We start from the raw sequence: 14,240 nt of genomic DNA, 5'->3' as shown, positions 1-14,240 counted from the left end.
AAATATATATATATATATATATATATATTCTTAGACATGGCATTTTGCCATGTTGGCCAGGCTGGTCTCAAACTCCTGGGCTCAAGTGATCCTCCTGCTTCAGCATCCTAAAGTGTTGGGATTGCTGGTATGAGCCACTGCTGGCAGCCTACCGTGGCTATGTTATATACTGGAACATCTAAGCATCAGTGTGTGACTGTGCAAACAAAAAACTTCAAAGAGTGCCTATTATTATTATTATTATTATTATTATTATTTTGAGACAAGGTCTCACTCTGTCGCCCAGGCTAGAGTGCAGTGGTGCAATCACAGCTCACTGCAGCCTCTACCTCCTGGGCTTAGGTGATTCTCCCACCTCAGCCTCCCGAGTAGCTGGGACTATGGTTTGTGCCACAATGCCCGGCTAACTTTTTGTGTTTTTAGTAGAGATGGGGTTTCGGCATGTTGCCCAGGCTAGTCTCAAATTCCTGGGCTCAAGCAATCTGCCCACTTCAGCCTCCCAAAGTACTGGGATTATAGGCATGAACTGCCATGTCCCACAAGAGTGCCTATTTTAGAAAAGGTTTCTATATATTGAGGCAGTTGTTTACCGCAGAATCAAGCCCACTTTAGGCTTACTACCAGCTTCTATCTAAAAATATTGACTGATAACCGAAAGTGTTCTAAAGGTGGTTATTCTGATCTATAGTTTTGTTTGTTTATCTGTTTACTTGTTTTGAGATGGAGTTTCGCTCTTGTTGCCCAGGCTGGAGTGCAATGGTGCAATCTCGGCTCACCGCAACCTCTGTCTCCCTGGTTCAAGCGATTCTCCTGCCTCAACCTCCCGAATAGTTGGGATTACAGGCATGTGCCACCACGCCCAGCTAATTTTGTATTTTTAGTAGAGATGGAGTTTCTCCATGTGGTCAGGCTGGTCTCAAACCCCCGACCTCAGGTGATCCACCTGCCTCGGCCTCCCAAAGTGCTAGGGTTACAGTCATAAGCCACTGCGCCCAGCCTCTGATCTATAGTTTTTTAAAAAAGTATTTACAGAAAGTATAGAAGTTTTTGTGAATTTAATACAAGTTAGCCTCCAGTTTTCTCTTCTCAAATGCTTGATTTATAGTTTTTGCTCCTTTATACATTTGCTTTTTTAATTTCAAAATTTGTAATTTTACCTTCAAAACAGTTCATTTTTAAAATTGTAAAACATGTTAAACATATGCAGAAATAGGCCGGGTGTGGTGGTTCACGCCTGTAATCCCAGCACGTTGGGAGGCTGAGGTGGGCAGATCATGTGAGACCAGCCTGGGCAACATAGCAAGATCACATCTTTAAAAAAAAAAAAAAAAAAGGAACATATCTTGAAATAAAAGTCAGCATTTTGAAATTAGTTGAGCTCAATGCAGTTCTACTCTTTGGAAGCAGATTAGCTAACTGAATCTGGTGCTTTTATTGAATAGAAATAGGTGATAGGAAATGCCTATCATTTGACTTTATAAGGAGAAGCAAGATTTACCGTGATGCTTTGATTTGGGGGTGGATTCCAGTCCATCATTGCCCTGGCACATGTCAATTAGTACATACAAAATTCAATGTCAAATCTAGAGCCCCAGAGGAAAAAAATTATTTCCCAAGAGAACAATGATAACATAACAAAGTAAAATGTTATCTAGATTATATTGGCATTAAATTTATCTCTTACATAAAGTATATTGACTGTAACTATACATAGAAGATTCATAGTAACACCTGGAAGTTCCTTCTAATGTCATGTATACATTGAATTATGAAAGCTTTTTATATTACCTGTTTTATGGCCTTATAGATTTAATATACCAGATGAAAACTTCCCACTCTACCTCTACATAAGATAAAATCTATATTTATTTTCAAAGTAGAGTTTTAAGTGACCATATTTCTTAAGCCACACTCAAGGGAAAATTTTATTTCAAGACACTTTCACTCTGTTACCCAGGCTGGAATCCAATGGCATGATCACAGCTCACTGCAGTCTTGACCTCTCAGGCTCAAGCAACCCTCCCACTTCAGCCTCTCAAGTAGCTGGAACTACAGACGTACACCACCATGCCCAGCTAATTTTTCCATTTTTCGTAGAGATGGGGTTTCACCATGTTGCCCAGGCTGGTCTCAAATTCCTAGGCTCAAAGCGATCTGCTCACCTTGGCCTCCCAAAGTGCTGGGATTACAGGCGTGAGCCACCATGCCTGGCCATCAAAGAAGTTATGTCTTAACTAAGTTTGAACGTTGTTCCTCTTCGTTTTGTATATGAAACTTCAGCTGATTTAATATTGACATTCATCATCTAGTCAAACCCTTCAGATGTTCTTCAAGCCAACCAAATTTGGGGTTCTTGACATTTTCTGTGTCAATAAAATAAGATGTGGATCTTATCTTTCTTTTTTTGAGATGGTGTTTCGCTTTGTTACCCAGGTGGAATGCAGTGGCGTGATCTTGGCTCACTGCAACCTCCATGTCCCGGGCTCAAGTAATTCTCCTGCCTCAGCCTCCTAAGTAGTTGGGACTGCAGGCACCCGCCATCACGCCCAGCTAATTTTTGTGGTTTTGGTAGAGGCGGGGTTTCACCATGTTGGTCAGGCTGGTCTCAAACTCCTGACCTCGTTATCTGCCCGTCTTGGCTTCCCAAAGTGCTGGGATTACAGGCGTGAGCCCCATGCACAGCCAAGATGTGGATCTTATTTATTTTTTTATTTATTTTTTGAGACAGAGTCTTGCTCTGTCGCCCAGGCTGTAGTGCAGTGGCGCTATCTCGGCTCACTGCAAGCTCCGCCTCCCAGGTTCATGCCATTCTCCTGCCTCAGCCTCTTTTTTTTTTTTTTTTTTTGAGACGGAGTCTTGCTCTGCCACCCAGGCTGGAGTGCAGTGGCCGGATCTCAGCTCACTGCAAGCTCCGCCTCCCGGGTTCACGCCATTCTCCTGTCTCAGCCTCCCGAGTAGCTGGGACTACAGGCGCCCGCCTCATCGCCCGGCTAGTTTTTTGTATTTTTTAGTAGAGACGGGGTTTCACCGTATTAGCCAGGATGGTCTCGATCTCCTGACCTCATGATCCGCCCGTCTCGGCCTCCCAAAGTGCTGGGATTACAGGCTTGAGCCACCGCGCCCGGCCGTGCCTCAGCCTCTTGAGTAGCTGGGACTACAAGGCGTCCGCCACCATGCCCGGCTAATTTTTTTTTGGTATTTTTAGTAGAGATTAGGTTTCACCGTGTTAGCCAGGATGGTCTCCATCTCCCGCCCTCGTGATTCACCCGCCTCGGCCTCCCAAAGTGCTGGGATTACAGGCGTGAGTCACTGCGCCCGGCCTGGATCTTATTTTATCTAGATCTACTAGATTTGATGAAGACTTGTTTTTTCCTTGCCATACTGGCCTTCTAAATGACCTTTGAATTGAATTTAGAAGACGGGAAAGTGTAGACCTGTCTTGGCCTGAGTTGTTTTTTTTTTTTTTTTTTTTTTTTGAGACGGAGTCTTGCCCTGTCACCCAGGCTGGAATGCAGTGGAACGATCTTGGCTCACCGAAACCTCCGCCTCCAGGTTTCAAATGATTCTCCTGCGTCAGCCTCCCCAGTAGCTGGGATTACAGGCGCATGCCACCACACCCGGCTAATTTTTTCGTTATCTTTAGTAGAGACGGGGTTTCACCATGTCGGTCAGGCTGGTCCTGAACTCCTGACCTTGTGATCATGCCCACTCGGTCTCCCAAAGTGCTGGGATTACAGGCGTGAGCCACCGTGCCCGGCTTTTTTTTTTTTTTTTGAGACAGAGTCTAGCTCTGTCACCAGGCTGGAGTGCAGTGGCATGATCTTGGCCCACTGCAACCTCCAGCTCCCTGGTTCAAGTGATTCTCCTGCCTCAGCCTCCCCAGTAGCTGGGATTACAGGCATGCACCACCATGTCTGGCTAGTTTTGTATTTTTAGTAGAGACGGGGTTTCTCCACGTTGGTAAGGTTGGTCTTAAACTCTGACCTCAGGTGATCCACCTGCCCCGCCCTCCCAGAGTGCTGGAATTACAGGCGTGAGCCATCTTGCCTGGCCCGGCCTGAGTTTTTTAACAGCAGAGAAGAGGAAGAGAGTGAGACCCTGAGGAGTGAGGGAGGAGACTGGCTGTTTACTGCAGGACACTGTCAATGCCTTATTGGTAGCATTAGCTAGACTTGGGGGCAGCCGTTATTCTGGACGAAGTTACTTAAAAGTTACAACAGTTGTTTGAGCTGTATAAGTTTGCATTGGTAGGAGCAGTGCCAGAAGCAGCAACCCCTGCTGAAGCCTGGCCACCATCGCTCTGCCCATGCCTGCTCCAACCCTGCTGGGTGCATCTTGCTTGATGCGGATGCTGCGTGTGTAGAAAACTGCTGGCTCAGGGCAGGTGCAGGCAAGGTTGATGCTGCATGACTTTGGAGGCGAGGTCAGAAGAGGCCAAACATGAAGGTAAAATACTGTAGAGGAAATTAAATAAAAAGGAGATAAGGAAGAAGCCAAACAGCTTCCACCTTGTTCAGTGGAATACTTGCTCAAGGCCACTTTTAACAAGTCTGACTGCCCAGAGACTGCCATGTTGTAAGGAAGCCCAAGTCACATGGAGAAGCCATGTGTAGATGCTTCAGTCAGCAATGCCAGCTGAGTCCAGTCTTTTCATTATCTCAGCCCAGGTGCCAGACATGTGAGTGAAGAGTCCTCCAGATGATCCCAGTCCCCAGCTGCTTGAGTCACACTAAGCCATCAAGTCTTCCCAGCTGGGGCTCCAGAGAACATGGAGCAGAGTCAAACCATGCCCATAAAGTCCTGTTAAAACTCCTGATCCCCAGAATTAAGGAGTATGACAAAATAGTTGTTTTGTGAGTTCCTCTTTATGCAGCAATAGATAACCAGAACAACATGTCAGTTATGATTGGGTTTGGCTGGTTGCATGCAACAGAAAACCCTCAAGTAACAGCGATTTAAAACAGATGAACTTAAAGAGGCTGGGCGCAGTGGCTCACGCCCGTAATCCCAACGCTTTGGGAGGCCAAGTGGGCAGATCACCTGAGGTCGGGAGTTCAAGAGCAGCCTGGCCAAAATGGTGAAACCCTGTCTCTACTAAAAATACAAAAACTAGCCAGGTGTAGTGGTGTGTACCTGTAGTTTCAGCTACTGTGGAAGCTGAGCCATGAGAATTGCTTGAACCCAGGAGGAGGAGGCTGTAGTGAACCGAGATCATGTCACTGCACTCTAGCCTGGGTGACAGAGTGAGACTCTGTCTCAAAAAAAAAAAAAAAAAAAAAGAAAGAAATTAAAACAGATGAATTGAAAGACATGTGAAGTCAGGCAGATCAGGGCCAGTACAGCAGCTCCACGGCTATTGGGGATCCAGCTCCTTCCATCTATTGTATTCATCATCCTAGCATAGGACTTCCATCCTCAAGGCCACCTCATGATCTAAGAAGGGTGCTCACCTAGCACTCTAAGAAGGGTGCTATAGCTCTGGACACCTTGTTTAAATTGTAGTCTGGAAAGAGGAGGAAAGGGCAAAAGAGCTTTCATCCCCTCCTCTTTGACAATCACTCCAGGAGTTCTATATAATGCTTCTACTTACATTTAATTGGCCAGACCATAATTACCTGGCCATGTTTAGCCAAAAGGGAGGCTGTGTGCACTCTATTAGTGGGACAACATTAAGCTAGTTATTGGAAATCTTGCAATTGCCTAGATAAAAATGGAGTATTCTTTTTTTTAAAAAAAGTATGCCAAGCTGCAGAGTGCAGGAGTATTCTTACAATGAAAGAGGAGGAGAATGGAAGTTAGGAGGCAACAGCAGTCTCTGCCATTGAAGGGCTCCCAGTGGAGTGGACATTTGAACCAAGTCTTGAATGGTAAAGGAGATTCTATTTTCTATGTTTTATTTTTTTAAATAGCTAATGTATGGCCGGGCGCGGTGGCTCACGCCTGTAATCCCGGTACTTTGGGAGGCCAAGGTGGGCAGATCACGAAGTCAGGAGTTTGAGACCAGCCTGGGCAACATGGCGAAATCCCATCTGTAATTAAAATTAGCCAGGCGTGGTGGCACATGCCTGTAATTCCAGCTACTCAGGAGGCTGAGACATGAGAATCAGCTGAACCTGGGAGGCAGAGGTTGCAGTGAGCCGAGATCGTGCCACTGCACTCCAGCCTGGGCGACAAAGTAAGACCGTATCAAAAAAAAAAAAAAAAAAAAGGCAAAGGAATGAAAGAATGGTTACTCCATAGGCAGAACAGTGGCATGGGCTGGTTGACTGAGTATAGTTATTTCTGGATTGTATATTAAACAAGGAGTAGATTATCCATGAGTGTTCTGGGAAAGAGGTGGGCAATTCTTGGAGCTGAGGGTTCCTCCCCTTTTTAGACCATAAAGAGTAACTTCTGGACATTGCCATGGCATTTGTAAACTATCATGGCATGAGTGGGAGTGTCTTTTAGCATGCTAATGCATTACAATTAGCGTTCAACGAGCAGCGAGGACGACCAGCGGTCACTTTTGTCACCATCTTGGTTTTGGTGGGTTTTGACCAGCTTTTTTACTGCATCCTGTTTTATCAGCAAGGTTTTTGTGACCTGTATCTTGTGCTGACCTCCTATCTCATCCTGTGACTAAGAATGCCTAACGGCCTGGGACTGCAGCCCAGTAGGTCTCAGCCTTACTTTACCCAGCCCCTATTCAAGATGGAGTTGCTCTGGTTCAAGCACCTCTGACAAACGTATATATCAGAAGGCCACATAGCAAATCTAACAAGGTTGTTTACATATTAAAGAATGCACGTCAAGCACATTGGAATGGTTGCCTATAGAGGGATGGGAATAAGAATGGCAACTGAGATTAAAACAACAACAACAAAAAATAGGTAGAGAAGTAAAATAAAACAGGGGCCTTGTGGAAAATGGTGATGATCGGCTATAAGGAAGGAATGAGTATAATGAACTCATCACTCTGCTCCTTTCAAAATAGAAAACAAAGGGGAAAATAGAAGACTTTAAGAGAAAATTGTCATTTCAGAGTTCCCTTTGTTCTTTGTTGAGTTGGGGATGGAGGCTGGATTTGCAAAGGGAATGGGAAGTGTCAGAGGGAGAACCTCTGACAGAATCAGGGTTCTGTGGTTTGCAAGGACTGGAAGCACAGTTTGAAGCCCTGTAGGCAAAGGCTGGAATGCATTGGCCTCTTGAACTCCAAGGAAGAGGGGAATAACCAAACCCTTGCAAGGACAGGCAGGGATGGAATTGGGCCTCACTAACCCCTGGAAGCCAGGATGTCCATGCTGCCAGGATCCTCTCTCTGCATCTCCTTTCTGCTTTTATTTGCTTAGTCTTCATTCTCTTTCACAGAAAACCAGGCTTTCTACGAACAGCGGTCCTCGGGAACTGGGTTAACATGTTATGGTTTGCTGCAGGAACCTAGAAGCTCCCAGATCTGTGAACTTCCTTGGCTCAAGTTGGTCAGGGGAGCCTTGAAGGGTGTCTAATTCTACTCTCAAAGTCCTCTGGGGTGGGTGGTGAGGCTTCTGTTACACAGGCTGAATCTGAGGTCAGTGAGGATTTCCATAATCTCAGACCAAGCCATAAGATGTTAAATGTCAGGCCGGGTGCGGTGGCTCACACCTGTAATCCCAGCACTCTGGGAGGCCAAGGTGGATGGATCACCTGAGGTCAGGAGTTCAAGACCAGCCTGGCCAACCTGGTGAAACCCCATCTCCACTAAAAATACAAAAAATTAGCCAGGTGTGGTGGTGCATGCCTGTAATCCCAGCTACTCAGGAGGCTGAGGCAGGAGAATCACTTGAACCCAGGAGGCAGAGGTTGCAGTGAGCCAAGATTGCGCCATTGCACTCCAGCCTGGGCAACAAGAGTGAAACTCTGTCAAAAAAAAAAAAAAAAAAAAAAAAAGAGACATCGAATGTCATGAGATGAACCTCAGGGTCATAGAATGAATGCTAGCCTCACAGTGTATCTGGGTGAAAATGTTATTGTCCTGATACTGGTATTTTTCCTAGGGAGGGGACTGTATATATATATATGTACATTACAGGAAGATACCATGGCAACCTGCTTGAGGAAAATGTGAGCCCTAAGCACCCTGGCTGGCAGGGCTGAAATGGCAAATCTGCTTTGCATTAGAAGTGAGCAGGAATTTGTGGGAGGCAGAGAAGTGGCAGACAGAAATATAAGGGAGCAGCGGCTGGGTGCAGTGGCCCATACCTGTAATCTCAGCACTTTGGGAAGCTGAGGAGGGAAGATCACTTGAGGCCAGGACTTCAAGACCAGCCTGGGCAACATAGACTCTGTCTCTACCGAAAAAACAAAACCCCCAAAAAACAAAAATTAACCGAGTGTGGTGGCACATGTCTGTAGCTACTCAAGAGGCTGAGGTGGGAGGATCATTGAGCCCAGGAGGTTGAGGCTGCGGTGAGCTGTGATTGTATCACTGCACTCCCAGGCGGACAGAGGGAGACCCTGTCTCAAAAAAGAAAAAATAAAATAAAATAAAATAAAGAAAAGAAAAGAAATGGAGGGGAGGATGTGGAAGGAGAGGAGCCAGTGAGATGGATGGCATGAGGCTGGGACACCGGTAGAGACAGGGGGAAACATCCCAGTAGGAGGGTGGCCAAGCACCTTGTTTGTGGGGCTCTGATGTGAGCACCTCTGTTGTCTTGCATCTTCAGGACAGTTTTCTATATGGACAGGGTGCTCTGGTGGGTGGTGCTGTGTATTTCTCAGGGATTTCCCCATCCTGCTCAAACACTGAGGAGAAAGGATCTTGGAATCAGGAGACACCACGGGGACTCCGGCTGCTAAGTGGGAAATGGATTGGCCAGGACAAGAGAGTAAAAGTGAATAAATAGACTAAAGAAGTGATGTTGGTGGCTTTGACTGGGGGTGGGGGGCAATGGAGACAAAGAGAGGTGGACAGGATTAAGATAGATCTAGGATATTTCCAATTTAGGATTGTGTTTAGGAAATAGGATGAAAAGGACTCCCTGATGGGACGTGAGGGAGGAGGAAGTGTGAAGACTGTGTCCTGGGTTTCTGAGCTGACCTACTGCATGATGGACGTGCCAGGACCTGAGATGGCAAAGATGGGTGGGGTGGAGGCACCCGTCCCTGTCTCCACCTGGAGTTGTTTCTTTTTTTCTTTTTTTCTTTCTTTCTTTCTTTTCTTTTTTTTTTTTTGAGATGGTGTCTTGCTCTGTCACCCAGGCTGGACTGCAGTGGCGCAATCTCAGCTCACTGCAACCTCCGCCTCCTGGGCTCAAGCGATTCTCCTGCCTCAGCCTCTCTAGCTGAGACTATAGATGCGCGCCACCATGCCCAGCTAACTTTTTTTTGTTTGTTTTTAGTAGAGACAGGGTTTTACCATGTTGCCCAGGCTGGTCTCGAACTCCTGACCTCAAATGATCCACCCGCCTCAGCCTCCCAAAGTGCTGGAATTACAGATGTGAGCCACCGCACTGTTAAGCCACCGCGGAGTTCTTTGGGAGGCTGCAGCTCCCCTTGCTCAAGTACCCTCTCCTGCCAGCAGAGGGCAGCATAAGCCAGTTAACACACAGCCCCCGCGAAGTGGCTGGGTTCTGGAGGGAGGACACTGGGATGGAGGGCTACCACCTGGCTTATGGGGAGGCAGCAGGCCTGCTCTGAGGCTCAAATGCAGTCTTTGACTTTAAGGCCAATTCCAGTCACAGAAATATGGGGCTGTTCATATCTAAGGCAGCTGGCCAATCCAAGCCAGCCCATCTCTCCTGGGCTCATCAGCTTCTTAATTTGTCTCCTGGAGTCCCCTGCACATCGAATCTCTTTGCTTGAAACCCTTCAATGACTCCCCGGTGCCCCTGCCCTCAAGATAACTTCATGCTCTTCACCATGGCCTTGTCGTCCAGCTCATTCATTGCACGTCTCCTTTTGCGATCCAAGCTCTTTTCTGCCTCAGACCCTTTGTATAGGTGTCCCCTGCCTGGTCTTCTCGCTCCCTGCCTTTATTTATTTATTTTTAAAATTATTGTTATTATTAAGGTAGCTCTTTCTTATGGGTCCTAGCTTCAAACTCACCTTCCACCCAGGCTGGAGTGCAGTGGCACGATCTTGCTCATTGCAACCTCCACCTCCCAGGTTCAAGCGATTCTCCTGCTTCAGCCTCTTGAGTAGCTGGGACTACAGGCACCCACCATCACGCTCACCTAATTTTTGTATTCTTGGTAGAGATGGGGTCTCACTATGTTGCCCAGGCTGGTCTCAAACTTCTGGGCTCAAGCGATCCTCCCGCCTCAGCCTCCCAACGTGCTGGGATTATAGGCATGAGCCACTACACCCAGCCCCTGACCACTTTTCTGTCTTTATCTGAGTTACTTAAAAGGCAAACAAACCCTCGCAGCACATAGCATTTACGTGCCAGGGTGACTGGATATATTATTAATACTTTGCATCTTTCTCTCTCTGTTTGTCCCTCCCCTTTCTGTGCTCTCTTGCCTAGGGGAGCTTTGGTTCTAGGGCCCAAAGCAAAAGCTGCTTCCAAGACTCTTTTCTTTTTGGACTCCGCTTTCTACAAGCTTCAACATTGTAGAGCAGATACCATAAATCGTCAGTTTTATGGGCCCAGTCTTGCTCATGGATGTGTTTTCTATGACTTTTGCCAAGGTTTAAAAACTGGCTTTAGTTGGGCATGGTGGTGTGTGCCTACAGTTCCAGCTACTTGGGAGGCTGAAGTGAGAGAATCTCTTGAACCCAGGAGTTTGAGACCAGCCTGGGCAACGTAGCAAGACCTTGTTTCTCTACAAAACATTAAAAAAAAAAAAAAAAATAGCCAGGCTTGGCGGCATGTACCTGTATTACCAGCTACTCAGGAGACTGAGGCGGGAGCATCGCTTGAGCCTGGGAGTTTGAGGCTGTGGTGAACTATGATCATGCTACTAGATTCCAGCCTGTGCAACAGAAAGAGATATCGTCTCTAAAAAACAAAACAAAGCAAAACAAAAACAAAAATCTGGGTTTACTTAGTTACCATAGTTAAAAAATGGAGCAGTTTCAGAATAAAAATGTGGATAGTTGCCTTCTTTTGAACATTTAGTAGGTCTGGCAGTCTTGGCCCTGTATTTTCCTGTGATGGGTGCTAATGTTTACTGAGTAACTACTAATGTCAGTCACTGTCCTAAGTGCTTTCTCACATGAAGCTGCCGTACCTACCGGTACAAGTTTTGTTTTTTTTTGGGGGGTACGGAGTCTCACTCTGTCACCCAGGCTGGAGTGCAATGGCGTGATCTCGGGTCACTGGAACTTCTGCCTCCTGAGTTTAAGCGATTCTCCTGCTTCAGCCTCCAGAGTAGCTGGGATTACAGGAATGTGCCACCACGACTGGCTAATTTTTGTATTTTTTCTTTTTGAGACAGAGTCTTGCTCTGTCATCCAGGCTGGAGTGCAGTGGCACGATCTTGGCTCACTGCAAGCTCCACCTCCCGGGTTCACGCCATTCTCCTGCCTCAGCCTCCCCAGCAGCTGGGACTACAGGTGCACGCCGCCACACCTGGTTAATTTTTTAGTATTTTCAGTAGAGATGGGGTTTCACTGTGTTAGCCAGGATGGTCTTGATCTCCTGACCTTGTGATCTGCCTGCCTCGGCCTCCCAAAGTGCTGGGATTGCAGGCGTGAGCCACCACGCCCAGCCTAATTTTTGTATTTTCTGTAGAGATAGGATTTCACCACGTTGGCCAGGCTGGTCTCGAACCCCTGACCTCAGGTGATCTGCCTGCCTTGGCCTCCCAAAGTGCTGGGATTACAGGCATGAGCCATTGTGGCCGGCCACAAGTATTCTTTTTCATAGTTTAGGAAACAAGTACAGAGAGGTTAAGTGACTTGCCTAAGGACTCACAGACAGCAAAGAGTGGCACCAGAATTTGAACCTGGGCAGCATAGCTCTAGAATGCAGCCCCCTGACCACTAGGCTACATTACCTGATAAGTTTGGTAAGCTAAGTTGTGCTGACCTTTATTTATGGAAAAAAAAAAAAAACTTTTCTGGGTACAGAGATAATGTCTAACTGTGTTGCCCAGGCTGGTCTTAAACTCCTGGCCTCAAGCCATCTTCCTGCTCCAAAGCCCTGTGATTATAGATGTGAGCTATTATACCTGGCCTATGCTGGCCTTTTTAGGCGAGGCATGTGCTCTAGGTCACCAAGTCTCATACTTTTTTTTGTTGCTACCTGCTTGGCCCCTGGAGACTTGGAGTTTGCAAATGCTTGGTACTCATTGCTTTCGAGGGCAGGAACAGAAGGACAGAAAGGAGGTGTCAGAGGCCATGAAGGTTGGTGGAGTCCAGGATCAGGGAGCTCTCCTACCCCAAGAGGTGGCTAGACCGTGGGGATGGCCAGGTGGTGTGCTTGGAGAGGCTGGATTCAGGCCTGGTGATTCCAGCCTCTAGCAAGACTCCTAGGCCCCTCGCTTGGCTTGGCTTGCAGGGACTGCTGGACTTCAGGGGCTATTGAGGGCTTGGGCACTGTGGTCAGAGGCCTCACGTGGTCCAGTGCTAGGGGAAGTCCCTATCTTCCCTCCTTGTTTCTTCTCATGGAGAGGCTTCAGTAAGGATGGAGATTGAATTTCCATGCAGCTCAGAAGGATGGGAGTAGAGGATAGGAGTAGAATTTGCTTTTTGAGAAAATAAAAAATGAATATATATTGTACACTTGAATTTGGAGGTTAAGATTTAGATCTGATGCAATAATCTGTAATTCTTTTTATTATTATTATTATTATTTTGAGATGGAGTCTTGCTCTGTTGCCCAGGCTGGAGTGTAGTGGTGTGATCTTGGCTTACTGCAACCTCTGCCTCCCAGGTTCAAGCGATTCTCCTGTCTCAGCCCCCTGAGTTGCTGGGATTACAGGTGTGGGCCACTGCACCCAGCCTCTTTTATTATTTTAAAACGTTGTCTTTTTTGGTTTGTCTCTTCTATTAGACTGTGAACTTGAGGGCAGAAATTATGCATGCTGTGTTCACACTGAGCTTCACCCAGTACTTCTACTGTCTAGAGAGTGCCCAGCACATAGTAGATGTTCCGTAATCATTATAATTATAACACACATCCATGGGGTACTGATTTGCCTTCCATGCACTGCACTAAACATTTACAAACTCACTTGATCCTCACACCATCGTATGGGGCAGACATCTCCATCATCCTCATTATACACATGAGGACTGAGGTACAGACAGGCTAAATAACTTGCCCAAGGTCACACAGCTTGGGTTGCATTTAATAAGTATTCATCAAATGAATGGATGAGTGGATGATTTCCTGCAGTGCTCCTTGCTCTCTTTTGCCCGTCAACCTATGCAGCTCCAAACCCTCCATCCCATAGTATCAGAATTGCACAGGTTAGACCCAGGCAGGGGAGTACCTCAGCACCTTTGGTGAGTCTCTGAGGCCCACAGGGCAATGTCCTTAGCCTTGGGACTGGTGACTGATCCCTTTTAATCTTCTCTGGCTTGTCCTTCTAGGCTACTTTCTCTGTGTTTGTTTATTTATTTATATTCTTTTAGATATGGGGGTCTCACTATGTTGCCCAGGCTGGTCTCGAACTCCTGAGCTCAAGTGAGCCTTCTGCCTTGGCCTCCCAAAGTGCTGGGATTATAGGCCCTACTTTCTCTTTATCCTTACACTTCAACACACTAAGTACTCACAGGTTCCCTAGATTCTTTTCAGCCTCCCTGTTTTTGCTCAAGATCTTCCCTGTGCCTGGGACATCCTTCCAATCCTGAGATTCCATTTTTCCCAAAGGAGATAGCAGGAAGGTAGGCCAGTTCTTTAAAACATGGCCATTCCTTGTTTGGTTATACTGAAACACTAGATTGCGTCTGGTCTCTGGCAGTCTTCTGATGGTGGTGGTGGTGGTGATTGTAGAACAGTATCCTCATCTCCTTGTCTTCTGTGGGGATACTGAGTCCGAGAGAGGAAAAGGGACTTGATAAAAACAAACCAGTGGATCAGACTCGGAGCAGGGCAGCAACTTCTGCCTTTACACAGTGGATGGGCCCGACCACCCAAAAAGAGATACTCAGTTCTGAGCATACAGCTTGAAATTCCACCATTGGAGATTATTTCCTTTGGAGGGCAAAGGATGTTGAAGGCTCTTTGGTCTTCAGGGAGCCTCAGCCAATGTTGCAAACCCCTGTGATGAATCCTACACAAAGCTCATGTCAGCCTGTTCCCAGGAGGATTGGCTGGCTGACAGGCAGCC

This window comes from Rhinopithecus bieti, unplaced genomic scaffold, assembly GCF_001698545.2.
Source record: "Rhinopithecus bieti isolate Rb0 unplaced genomic scaffold, ASM169854v2 scaffold_78508, whole genome shotgun sequence".
Taxonomy (NCBI): Eukaryota; Metazoa; Chordata; class Mammalia; order Primates; family Cercopithecidae; genus Rhinopithecus; species Rhinopithecus bieti.
Note: the sequence above shows the minus strand (reverse complement) of the source record.